The sequence below is a fragment of the Rhinolophus ferrumequinum genome, chromosome 25, assembly GCF_004115265.2.
Source record: "Rhinolophus ferrumequinum isolate MPI-CBG mRhiFer1 chromosome 25, mRhiFer1_v1.p, whole genome shotgun sequence".
In the NCBI taxonomy this organism is placed as follows: Eukaryota; Metazoa; Chordata; class Mammalia; order Chiroptera; family Rhinolophidae; genus Rhinolophus; species Rhinolophus ferrumequinum.
In genome coordinates this window covers 25,605,758-25,618,462 of record NC_046308.1, presented here as the reverse complement: position 1 = coordinate 25,618,462, position 12,705 = coordinate 25,605,758, and the positions used below count along the sequence as shown (strand labels likewise).

Genomic DNA, 12,705 nt, shown 5'->3' with positions numbered 1-12,705 from the left:
ACAGTAGGCATGCAAGTCAGGTTTGCTGGCTCTCTGCCAGAATTGGGAAAATCCCCCAAAGGGAATGATTCAGAGCCCAGCTGTGGGGCAGTCGTGGTAAGCCAGCTTTTCATCTTTAAATAGGCTGTCGTCACTCTGTGAGTGAGTATGAGAGGGGTGTGTGTTTGCGTGTATGCTCTACTTTAATAAGAAACATAGAGTCTGTGCCAACCGATTTTCTGCCCACGTATTACATGCCAGGCTCTGTGCAGGCGCTTTCACTTCTGTGTGTATAACGTGTACGACACAGCCACATACATTAACTGTTCACAGCCCTCGCAGGCATCATCACCACCATTTATGGACAAGGAAAGTGGGGCCAGATTTTAAGGTCACCAGTGAGCATACGGTTGTGTTGAGGCTGAAACCCAAGCCTTTGGCTCGTTCTGCCCTGGCCTGCCTCAGTCGTCCCCGTCATACCACAATCTCACCACCACTGACCTACCCAGGTCAGAGCCCTGAATCCCTGCATCTTACACTGAGGCACGTATATGGGGGAGCATGGGGTCTGGAGAGAGAGAGAGCGGTGGGAAAGAAGGCAGCAAGCAATCCAGAAACTTGCCCCCAAACAGACAACTCCCTGGAGCAGGCAGCAAGCTGAGCTAGAAAGACCACTGGACCTAGGACACAAAGAACCAGATGGGTGACCTTGGACAATTCTCTCACCTTTCTGAGCCTCACTGGATAAAATAGAGGCGAGAGACCCCACACAGGGCCCAGCACACAGTGAAGGAGTCCCCAGTCTGTGGCCTTGCCTTGCTACCCAGAAACCACAGAGCTCAGCAAAACCCTTCTCCCTTGATCTACAAGCGAGCTGTGGCAGCCGTCCCTCCCTCCCTGGAAGAGTCCACTTCTACGTGGTCAGGCAGGGACGCAGACCAGCCTCTGTGCAAAGAATGTCTCAGAAGTTCCCCTCTTCCCTGCCCCTGCTTCCTGGCTAACAGTGCTCCCCACAGGGCTGAAGTGCTCCTTCCATCCCTCCCTTCCAAACCTAATGGAAATGACTTTGAAAAGTATTCCAGGAGACCAGAGGTCCAGCTTGGAAAGGGGCTTTCCTGACTACCCGAAAGGCGGCAGGAAGTAGCAATCCCCATCTCATTACCACCAAGAGGCTGTAATGGATGTGGCTGCCTTCCTGAGGAGAGGTGTGCCAGTGCAAGGAGCAAGTCACTTTCCCTGGGAATGGCCTCCAGGAAAGGCTGGGGGAATCCATGGAGCTCCTTGGCTTTCCTCCAGATCATATCACAGTGAGGAATGCCCCAGAGGACTAGTGTCCCACTGGGAGGCAAGCCGTCTCCTCCAGGACTGGGGAGAGGCATGGTAGGGGAGGGGTCGGGCAGGGGTGCTCCCGTCCTGGCAGCAGGGCAAGACTGCCGGCCACAGGAAGCAGCAGCCTTGAGCGCCCTTACCACAGGGCTCCCCTGCTTGACTTCTGTCTCTGTGGTCCTCCTGGAGCCTGGAGGACTCAGAAGGGCCCCTCTCAGCAGGAGCTCTCCCAGCCCCTGCAGCTGAATAAGTAAGGCCTATGGCCACTGTGTCTACATTTCCCGTCCTCCTCACCTAATCACAGTGAGACAGGCCCCTGCACTAAAAGGCCCTTGCTGTCCCACCACTGCCTCCAGACTCGTGGTGCCTCATGGTCTGGACCACACACTGTAACATGTAGTCAGAGACTAGTAGAGCCAGAGGGGCCGTGAGCGTAATTTCGTCCAACGTCCTCCTTGTATGAAATGACGATGCTAAGATCCAAGGAAGTTATGAGAGTGCCAGAGTCACTCAGCTTGTTTTCATTTTGACGTGCTCTGTTCGGGTTCCCAGTGAGACCTCGTCGTTCCTAGAGGAAAAGGCTCTGACCCCACACAGCATACCACTGGGCTCAGGCCACGCTGTTGACGGATGGATGGATTGCCAGGAAGGGCTCGGCCATGAGGACAACCACGTGTGACCACGGGCCCTCGGCACACGCCCAGAGTCTCTTGCCTCTGACTTGGAACTAGAACCCACAATGCACGCGGAGCTTGGCCTCCGCTAAGAAGACCAGGTATAGCCTTGTACTCCCACAGCTTAGCACAGGCCTCAGGACACCAGACTGTCGGAGGGAGAACAATTAGAGGAACCTCTGAGGGTGGGGCTCGCAGCCTGTACTTTACCACAGACACACTGTGCCCCCCTGGAATTAGGGAGACTGTGGCCACCCCCATCTAATCAGAGTTAGTAGGACCTCACTAATGGGCTAAATGTCCCTTCGTGTCTGTCAGGACTGTGAATGGGAGGACCATACGTGTCAGCCCCTGGGCACATTCTCCTCACCCTGGGCCTCGTACAGCTCGGGCTGGCAGATGGAGGCAGGAAGGCTGCACTGCAGCTCTGCCACCTCCAGCCACTGCCATTACTGCCCCATGCCTGTCCCTAAATCTAACGCCACTTCTTGCGCTGGCCAGCCCAGTCCCACCTGTGATTGAAGGCTTTGTGGAAGCAAAAAAAAAAGAAAAAGATCTTCTTCTAGGTTTGGGTTTCCACAACGGCTGGTAGCTCTCCCCAGCATATGCCAGACAAAGGTACGGGTGACGGGGGAGATGGGTTCATCTGGTTCCTTTAAAGAGATTCTCGGGAGAGGAATAGGTGGGGCTCAGTGCGGAGCAGCTCTCAGAGCTCAGCAAGGTGCTTGCTTTGTCTCCAAAAGGCTACAGAAAGGCCCACGGTTGGAACAGGTAGACCCCGGCTATCCTAATTAATGTGCTTCCCCGTGAAGAGGCAGACACACCACATTTCCTTCCTGAACCTGCCACTTTCACTCCTATCTGAGCCCCAGTTCCTCTCATTTGTAAAATGATATAACAATACCAATTTCACCTGCTTCACAAAGTTGAGAGGATCAAATGAGCAAGCACATAAGAATGTGCTTTATTAGGAAAGAAAACTAATATCCACCATGAGCTCACCATGTGCCACATACTTTTAGATATTTTATTCACTGTTCCTATGTGCTCTGTTCTATTATGATCCTGACTATACAGCTAAGAAAACTGAGGCTCAGAGAGGTTAAAGAATGTGCCCAAGGACACACAGCTTAGTAGTCGTAGAACTAGGGTCAGAACGGAGAATCTGACTCCAAAGTCTGTGTTCCTTCTCCCAGCATCACTCTGTCTCAACAAAAGAAGCAAATGTTGCTTTTTTAGGAAGAGGCCAGTGAGTCTTCAGACTGAAAATGCTGCCCTCATGGAGCCAACCCCTACGGCTAGGGGTAGCACATATGTATTTGCCCCAGGAAGTCAAATCCAACCAACCGGCTCTACTGTCTTGAGACCCTACCACACAAGGGCAATCCAGGGACCATAGCCTCACAGTCCGTGACTCTGTGGCTGTGTGTTGTCACGGTGGGGTGGGAGGGGGTCAATAATCGCCCAGTCATAAAGCAATCCAGTTGGGAGGAAGCACAGAATCATGGAACTTTGAGCAAAAGGGGACCTCTGAGAGCAAGTTCAAGCTCGTCATTGGATTGGTGAGGAAACCGACATCCAGAGAACGCCAGTCACTTGTTGAAGGTCACCTATAGCCAGTGTCCACCATCCTCTGACTCCCAGACCGAATCCCTATTCTCTCCACCATCCCACCCACTCTAACTGGTTAGCTTCATGGTCCCTGAGAGGGCCAGATGTAGTTCTATGTTTGCTCTCTTGGCTTAGGAAAAACGGGGACACTAGGTAGAGTCGTGCTGTAGTCAGGAATGGCATTAGTTGGTCTGCTTCATGTACCAAGCCATTAGCCTACGTTCTACCCATGGAGAAGCCAACATGAAAATCCTCTGAGGAATTGCTCAATGTATGACAGAGGCCAGTCCCCAGGGATGCCCAGGTGGTACTCCTGCGGCAGTGGGGACCCACTTGGCCCCCTGGTCCACTCAGAGGGTGCTGAACTCTTCAGTCTAGTTCTGGCTGCCCCCTGCGATATCTGAGCGCTGCTGAGAGCTCACCTTCTCTGAAAGTCTCCCTAGTTAGTCACCTCCACCCTGGTTGCTTGGCAGCATCCCATCCTACCTTTGCCTCCTCTGGTTAACGACAATCAGTACCTTTTTTCATATCACCTCAGTGTGTCTGCATGTCATCTCTTATGTATTTGTATGTCATGTTTATCCAACCCCTAAGAACAGGTCAATTTCTATCACAGCCCCTGCCAGAGTCTGCACGCATCAAGCAGCATCAGGCCACAGTAACCAGCTGTTTGTTCAACATTTGTTGATGGTGCCAGTGACCAGTGAAAGGGCCAGGCCACGTCCTGGGGAAGCAAAGAGGAAGAAGAAGGGGAAGCTGGGTAGCCCCCCCACTGGCTCTTCAGTCCAAAATAACAGGGAGGAGGAGAGCCCTGATTGAATCTCTCTCCTGTGTGCCAGACATTATGCTGGGAACTTTACAAATGCTTGCTCCACAATCCTTTCAGCTTCATACTTTTATTCCCCACTTTACTGGCAGGGAAACTGGATCAAAAATGTTAAGCAATATGTCTAAATTCATGCCACTAGTACCTAGGAGAGCCAGGCTTTCCATGCAGTCTTATCTTTTCTGTCTCTACAGCAAGCAAGCTCTTGAGGACAGGACTTGGTGGTTACGTGTGTGTGTGTGTGTGTGTGTTCTATTTGTTGTTGCTACTGTATCCTCAATGCCTAGAACTGTGCGGCACACCAGAGACACTCTGAATGTTGCTGAACGAAGGAACACCATGCTGCTTCTCCCTAGCAGGACACGACAAGGCTTGTGATGCCAGGTTCCTGGGCCTGGAATTTCCAGGAATCTTGGACAACTATTTGTTCCTTCTCTCCACCTAGAAAAGTACCCAATATAGCACAGTTCTTCCAAAAGCCTTGTGGAGAATGGGTGGGCTTACTAGGCATGGGATGGGAGTAGGAGTGGAAGCATATGCTGAACACAAAAGACTAGATCCTAACAAGGTGGGAAATTTAGAAGCATCCTCAGTGCTCCGTGACCTGCTGATTCTGAGCCACTCTCTGGCCCCTCCCCAACCCTGGGGCTCCCTCAGCACCCCACTGGGCACCCCCACTGCCTTGACTGAGCTGTACTGGAATTGGCCAAGTTCCTATTAAGCAGAGAAACTAACAATTACGCCACCCACCCCAGCTCCATCGGAACCCTCACAGTCTGCTCGGGGGCCCCAGGGCCAGCTGCTTTTCTCCACATTCCAGCCAAAAATAATACGAGAACGAAGCTGTTTGGTGGAGACTTAATCTAATCTTCATTGCTTCAGTTTTAAAATATCCTGCCTGGTTTAGGGTTTCTTATTACACACAGGGATGTGTTTTTAGTGAGATAGGTCTTAGCAGAAACGTCCTTCTTGTAATTAGAAACCCAGGCAGGCAGGGCCTGCAGTGAGGCTTCCAAGCCAAACAACAGGTCCCCCTGAAGACATTGCATTTGCAGCAAGCTCTTCCCGAGCCGAGCTGCCGCTGGGGTTTGGTTCTCCCTTACTCCTGGGGGATCTGGTAGAAGGACTGGGACTTCCCACTCTCAGGCATTCTCTTAGAAAAATTGTTGCTCCTTCTACCCCCATCCTGGTCTCCCGGCTCTCACCCCCAATCAGAATGAAAACTAAGATGTGGCCCATGACTGCTGGAAAAGGATATGTGGAGGAAAAAATTACCCCAAGAAGTCCCCATGGACAAGGGAGAATTAAAGACTAGTCCTCCCCTGGAGCCACATCTCCAGAATCAGGGCTGGCTTTGAAAAATCAGGCACAGGAACGGAAGGAGTCCCCAAGTGCACACACTTTTGTATACGTGCTGAGAGTAACTTCTTGGGCTTTCTGGCCCAGAATCTGCTTTGATCTGCCAGCATGGAGACTGCACTAAGGGAGGGTCAGGCGGCTAGCTCCTGACCAGCGCCCATCCCCCCAGCCCGACCAGATGTCACACACCAGTAGGGCTCAGCTTCTTCTTCCCAACGGCATAAAGAGGAGGGGCTGGATTTCTGGTAGGTCAGATTCTGTGTTCATCTGATGTATGAAAGCTATTCCAGGTAGAACTATCGGGAATAAGTATACCGGTTCCCCCAACTCAACAACTTAATTGTCCCTCCTGATGAAGTGCAGGTGGTTTTTGGACTCACAGCAGGGTTTTCAAATTCTAGGATGCAAAGAAAGGAAGGAGATCGGCCCTTTCACCCAACTCTTAGAACTCCTGAGAATTGCAGAGAAAGGCTGTGGGGCCAAACAGGCAAAGAAAACACACTAAAGAATGTGAACGCTGCTCAGAAGTCTTCCCTCGCCCATTCCTTTTGTTATTTAGAGTGTAGCCTGTGCAGAATTCATGCAGGATTCACTCCTCAGAGCCTCAGGAGCAATTTGTGTGATGCACTCATTTTACAGATGGAGAAACCGAGATCTGGAACCTCAATGACCCGCTGGAGTCCTGTAGCCAGACAGTAACAGGGTATAAAGCTGCCTGGCCCCCAAATTTCAGCCTAAACACTAGCTCAGCATGCTGACCCGCCAACCTTGATTATCTCCTTTCTCCAGTTCCCACCAGGTATTAGATTTAATTAAATTAGCAGATCCCCATTGCAACAAGCTGGCCAGGCAGCCTGGCCAGCACCCAGCCAGTGCAGCTCCTCCCTCTAAATTCTGCTTCTCAATAGAATTCAATCTTCAATAAGTCATGGATCTCATGTGAAGTGTTTTATACAAAGCGTGTGTGTTGGCTAGAATCAAGGCTAACAGTGGCTCACAATGATTTCATTTTCCATATAAGTTCCTCTGATTTTCCTCTGCGGCATCTCTTTCACCCTCTCCACACTCTGATCTGCATTTTGTTTGATCAGACACTCTGGTTCCCATGCCGTCACCTCTAGCAATTGCATCACACGTTTATATATATCTCAGCATCGCCGGCCTTGTGCCACACAGCATAGGAAAAGGAAAACTTAAACAGCATTTCTCACCTTCCTCGAACTAATTTAGAAAATGTGCTCCAAATTAAATAAATCGCGAACAAAAGTCTGAAATTGGAGATAGAATTTCGGGGGCAGGGAGGAGTGCGCTAAATAAATAGCAAGGAAATCTTGCAACATGTTGGAAGCCTATAAATTTTATAGGTTGTTTCTTTAATAAAAACAAATTCAATTGCTAACAACACAGTATTATTAAGCTGCTAACATTTAAAAATCTAATTTGGCCTGCTCTGCTGCTGTTCAGGTTGCACGTTGCTTTCACCCAGGGTAAGGAAGTCAGGTTGATGGTTTGGTTTGGTTTCCAAACCAGGCTAATAGAAGCCCCTTTAAAACTTAGCCTCTTTGCTTTCTAGGCATGCCTTGGTCCCTAATGAGTTACAGCCCCAGGTTGAAGATGGACATGGCAGAAAGAAATTTAACACACACTCTGGTGCACCCATAAACATCAAGGCCAAGGGAGAGGAGGTATGTTTCCAGTTAAGCTAGAACTCCATGACTTCAGGATTCTCCACTCACAAGACAGTAATTCTCCTTATTTCATCACTAACTTACTTCAAATGTGTTTATACAATTTATTGCTACTGAACTTCCAGGCAACTGGTGTAGAGTTAATGAAACCCAGCTTGGAGAAGCTTTGAGCTTTGAACAACTAACCACAGTTTAAATGGTTATGACATGCGGTCAAAGCCACAGCCCAGCCCCAGTGCAGTTTCTGTGTTAGGACCTAGTCAAAAAACCTTGTCATCTCACCTTTTGTGCCAAATAAACTGAAAACGGAAAAAGCCCTGAAAAACAGTCTTCCATGTTTCTTCTCAAGGTTTCCAGCCTTTCTCCCTGACATTCTAACACATCTATCTTACTAAATGCAAGGCAAAGCCCCTCTCCCAATCCCCAAGTAAATATTTCAGTTGCCATTTGATTTGGCAGCCAGTTGAAATCCTGAAATCCAGTTTGAGTTTCATTGAACAGGGTCAGGCCTACAGAAAACAATGTTGAAGGGGCAGGGGAGAGGAGGCATCAAGCAACATTTTATCAGACTCAGTGAAAGTCCAAAAAGCAACATAGGAACATACAGATGACACTCGACTGGCAAAGAAGTAAACGCATCTTTCTGGATTACTTGGACATTGATTTTTATTAATCCTCATTGTCACATGGCGTCCTGCCCCAAGCTCTGCCCATGTGGGAACTCCAGGAGTCTCCCTCTTTTTAAAACAGGCCCATTTTGGAAGAGTAAAGAGGAGGTACTGGACTTGCCATGGTCCCACAATAAAAGCCCCTTTTGAAAGCAGCACTTTCATTAACTTAAAGCAATCTATAGACTTAAAAGCAGAGAGCAGTAAACTCCCAGAAAGGATCATAAAAACAGCCAGTCTCGAGTTCGGTACACTTCAGTGCAATTTGCACGAGGCATTTTACTGTGAGCGGTGGCCGGCCCATCTCCCTCCAGTAACCCCCTGCCCTTATTCAGAGCAGCTTCTCTTTCTCCTGGCTTTCATGCCTTCGCTCTCACAAAGGGAGGCGGTGACCGGGGAGTCTCCGTGGGGTCACGGCTCCCTCCCTCCCTCAGGCTCTCCGCGGGAGAGAGTGCGCAAATTCCAGGCCAGAAGAACAACAGTGTGGAGTACCGCAGCCAGCAGTCGCCGCGCCCCGGGCCGCCGCGGCCATTCGTGGGTCGGGAGTCTTTTGCGGTCTGGCTGCCCCTGCGAGGGGTGCGAGGGTGAGCTCAAAATTGAGAAGAGGAAATTTCAAACCTCCCTTCCGTACACACCCCCCCTACCCCCTACCCCCCCACCCCCCAACAAACTGCTTCCCTAGTTGGCTAGAGGGATAGCCTCCCTCTCAGGTCGGGACTCCTCTCCCTCCCCCGAGCCAGGCCTGAGGGGGGTGGGGTGGGGCGGGGAGTGCATCTCGAGTTGGAGATCGGGAGTCCAGAAACAAGAGACCCCCCTCTCTTCCCCCAAGGTCCCGAGGCCTCGCGAAGGCCAGAATGGCAGAGTAAGCGAGAGGGCTAGGGGTTAGGCTTCGCGTAATTTATCTTGTGTTTGAACATCATCATTTTCTCAGTTTGGGGGATGGGAGTCGCCTAAATCTGCCTAAAAGGCGAAGCTTTTGGCTTCCACCAGTTGAAGAGCATTTGAAATCCGAGACGTCAACACGCTGGAGAAGTCCCGGGACAAGAGGGTAAGGGTACGGCCCCCGAGCTCACCCCTTTCCCAGGCGGAACACCGCGCCCGCGGCCCAGCGCGTGGGCTTCCGGGCCGGGCCGGGCCGGGGGAAGCGCAGGCAGCGCCTGCAGGTCTAGAACCGGTGGCTCAGGTCAGGGCGCCGGAGTTCGAGCCCTCCCTGCGGTCAGCCGCAGCCCGGACTTCCCGGGTGCGAAGCGGTACCTCGCTGCTGGCGCCTTCTAGCAGGCCGCGGCCGCAGTGGGCCACCCACCCAGCCGCGCAGCGCCCGCAGACCCCCGAGTGGCTCCTGGAGCCTGCCGAGCCACCTGGGTCCTCCGATCCACCTCGAGCCCTGCGAGGCTGCCCTGTCGCTTCACTCAGAGCGTCCCTTCGATTTGTCCGCTTCCCAGAATCTTTCTCCTAGGATCGGGTTCTGCGCTTCTCAAGTCCTCGCCTCCAGATCCGCTTTCGGGGAGAAGCAACAGAAATTCGGGACTCGCCTTCCATGGCTTGTATCAACTACTTCGTCACCTACTTAAAAGCTTTTCCACCCACGGAGCGTGGGAACCCGCGCGCGCGACTATCCCCAAATTCCAATAGCCTCAACCCCAATAATAAGCCGCGATCCCGTGCCTAAATCCTAAAAACGCCACCCGTTCCTCCGATTCCAGTCTCAGATGTAAGTCCAGGCCCCCAACACTCACCTCCAGCCCCTTGCTCTGGCCAGGGTGTAGATTCCACCCCTAAATTACTCAGTGGCCCTACAAATCCCGCTCCTGAAAACAGCCTGGACCCTATAACCCAAACTCCAGCCCGGATCCGAAACCCATCCCTAATTCAGGACAGATGCACCACCGCTCCCAGCCCCGCCACAGTCCCATCCTGAGCCTGGGTCTCCCTGCCGCGCAGGCACCTCCGGCTCTCCCACTGAGACGCCTCAAGGGCGGCCCGCTTCTCTGGTTTCTTCCTCGGGTTGGGAAGCTGGGAGAGCCGATACTCCTAACCCGAAAGAGACGCAAACTTTACGCGGCAGATTCGAGATCCGGCCCCGTCCCCCTAGGCTTTTCATCCCCTTTTACGAACTCATGCCCTAGTTCTCGATCCAGGAGGGATCCTGACCCCCAAGCCTCGCTGTGGGCCCCACGCCTCCCCCACCTTACCAAGGATTCCCAACAATCCGCGCAAAGCCGGTAACACTACAAATTATCGCGCCTCCCGGGGTTGGGGCCCCTAAGCTGGCCCCTGCAATCCTGGCTTCCCTGACTCGTGTTCTGCTGTCCCCCCATCCGCCTGCAAACTCCACTCTCCTTGGCTCCCCAGGCCGGACGCGGACGCAGCTCTGACTCCACTCGCCCAGCCCGAGTCCGGGGCTGCTCCGGCTTCCAGCCGCTTGAAGGCAGCCCCAGGTTGGTGGCTCCAGGCAGCGCCAGCCCAAAGGGCTCGGAAAGCCAGGAGAAAGCGAACCTGGAGTCGGCCTCGCCCGCGGAGCGCCCGGCCCCGAACAGCCCGCACCCGGCTCCGGCCCGCGCGCTAGTCCCTGCTCTCGGTAGCCCATGCTTCCAGAACACAGCTCCCTGCCCGCCCGCTACCGGGCCTCGGGCCGGCGGTCCTCCTCCCGCGCGGACAATGCGCGCCCGGCCCGGGCCCGAGCGTGTGAGGCGGAGGCAGCGGCCCGGCTGCGCGCTGAGCGGCCGGGCGCTGGGCCGCCTCCTCCCGGGCCTCGCCCCGCTCCACGCTCGCCGGCGCTTCCCCAGCTTCTCTCTGCGCGCTCCCTCCCCGCTCCCTGCTCCCTCCTCCCTGCCGCCTCCCTCTCTCCTCCCGCTGCCTCCCTCGCTCGCTCTTTTCCTCGCCCTGTCGCAATGAATAATACTCCGGCTTGGGGACCGGAATAAAACACACGCGCTCCGAGGCAGCCGCCCGCAGCCGCGCCGCCTGCAGAAGCCGCTCTGACATGGAAATGAATGACAGCTTACCTGATGCCAATCTTCATCAGACTGACACCGGCGTGACAACACAGCCTATACTTCCCAGCACTGCTCAGGACGTCAGCGCTCAGGGACCCGCCCCCGGGCCCCCCCCACCTCCCCTCTCCTCACTCCCCCTCTCCCCACCCCCACCACCCCCACCCGCTTTCGCCCGGTGCTTCCCAGGCGGAGGAGCCACCGGAGTGTCTCCCTCTGCTGGAGGTTTTTTCTGAGACGCCGGGCGCAGAGCCGCGCTGGACAGAAAGCCTGAGACAGTGAGATCGCCTCGGATGTGGGAACGCAGCCGACCCCCAGAACCTCAGAAATACTGCCCTTCCTGCCCCCATTCCAAGTCCGCCCCAGCAAACCACCCAGGCAGAGTTCCAAGGCTTCCTGCGCTGAGCGGACGGAGACGAGGACCCCAAGAGAACTCCCCAGAAATTATGAAACTTAAAACTGGCAAGAAATCCTTCCCTCCACCCCTACTTCTCCCCCCCACCCCCACCCCATTCCTCTCAGGCTGGCCTCATTTTTATGATTGCATTTGAATAATTTTCATTACCCTGGCCCCAGAAAAGGTGTTCAGATGACACTCCGGTTAGTTATTCCTATTCTCAAGAGCCTTTTTCTGCTGTGGGCTTCCTGGGGCGTTTGGTTCACAAAGGGGGAGACTCTGTGATGGGGTGGGGCAGAGGGAGAGATAAAAGGGTGTAGAGGCTTTGTCAGTAAATCACCTCTTTGCAAATGCCAGACTAGCCTGTTCTAAGCCACTGGTATTTTCATTCTAAAAAGTCCCAGGGTTCTGGTGGGGGTCGAGTGGTGTAACATAAAGGGAGACCAGTTGGACCGTTTCAGCCTGGGCCTGCTGGGGTGGCTTCATCTACTTCAGGGAGGATATTCATCCAAGTGCCTTCTAAACGGAACACTAGCACAAGCTTGTGTGCTCGGGTACATGTGTTTTCTCTCATTCCACAAAGGTACAGTCCTACTAAGTGTTGGATGCTGGCTTGTTTGCTTCCACAGCTCAGCAAGCACATGGCCTTCTGCATCAAGGGACAAGAGGACCCTTTCTGCCCCCTTGAAATTTGCTCCTGGCTCCCCATAGAGGAGCCATTTCATCCCCAGTCAGGCAGCCATTGATCCCCTGACCTCAGACCAGGCAGGGGGCCTGGATAAAGCCTAGACAAAAACACTGATGTAAGCAGGGAAGCAGAAAGTGAAACCCAAGCAGGCCGGGGGTTTTTAGTAAAGAATCTGACCCCAGAAGTTGAAGGCTGCCCCTTTGCTCTTTCCAGGACTCTGGGTCACTCCTCATCTGCCTCCATCACGGGCAGGGTTGAGAGCCATTAGCATTTCATGGCTCAGAGGAGGCAATTGTGATCTTTTTTGCACCACATCCCCAAAGCACTAAATAGTGTTTGTCCAGATCCTCCCAGTCCCCCCAAATTCAACCTCCAAAGTTGCTTGTGGAAGAAACTCTTCCCTGAGAGCCCCCATTATAGATGGAGTTGAATCCTCTCACCTTCATATAGAACCTCCAAAGACTTCACAAGGTGGATTTATGTCACCCTAGCCTCT

At 53.2% G+C, this 12,705-nt stretch overlaps 1 protein-coding gene across 2 annotated transcripts in view; it reads right to left on the bottom strand.

The window, feature by feature from the left end:
- The window catches only part of PKNOX2 (PBX/knotted 1 homeobox 2), a 255,540-nt gene extending 244,292 nt beyond the window's left edge, over window positions 1–11,248 (bottom strand). For both annotated transcript variants that reach the window (XM_033098363.1, XM_033098362.1), the window contains exon 1: window positions 11,137–11,248. The gene's annotated coding sequence lies outside the window, so the exon portion shown is untranslated. The remainder of the gene's footprint in view (window positions 1–11,136) is intronic.
- Window positions 11,249–12,705: the final 1,457 nt, after the last annotated feature.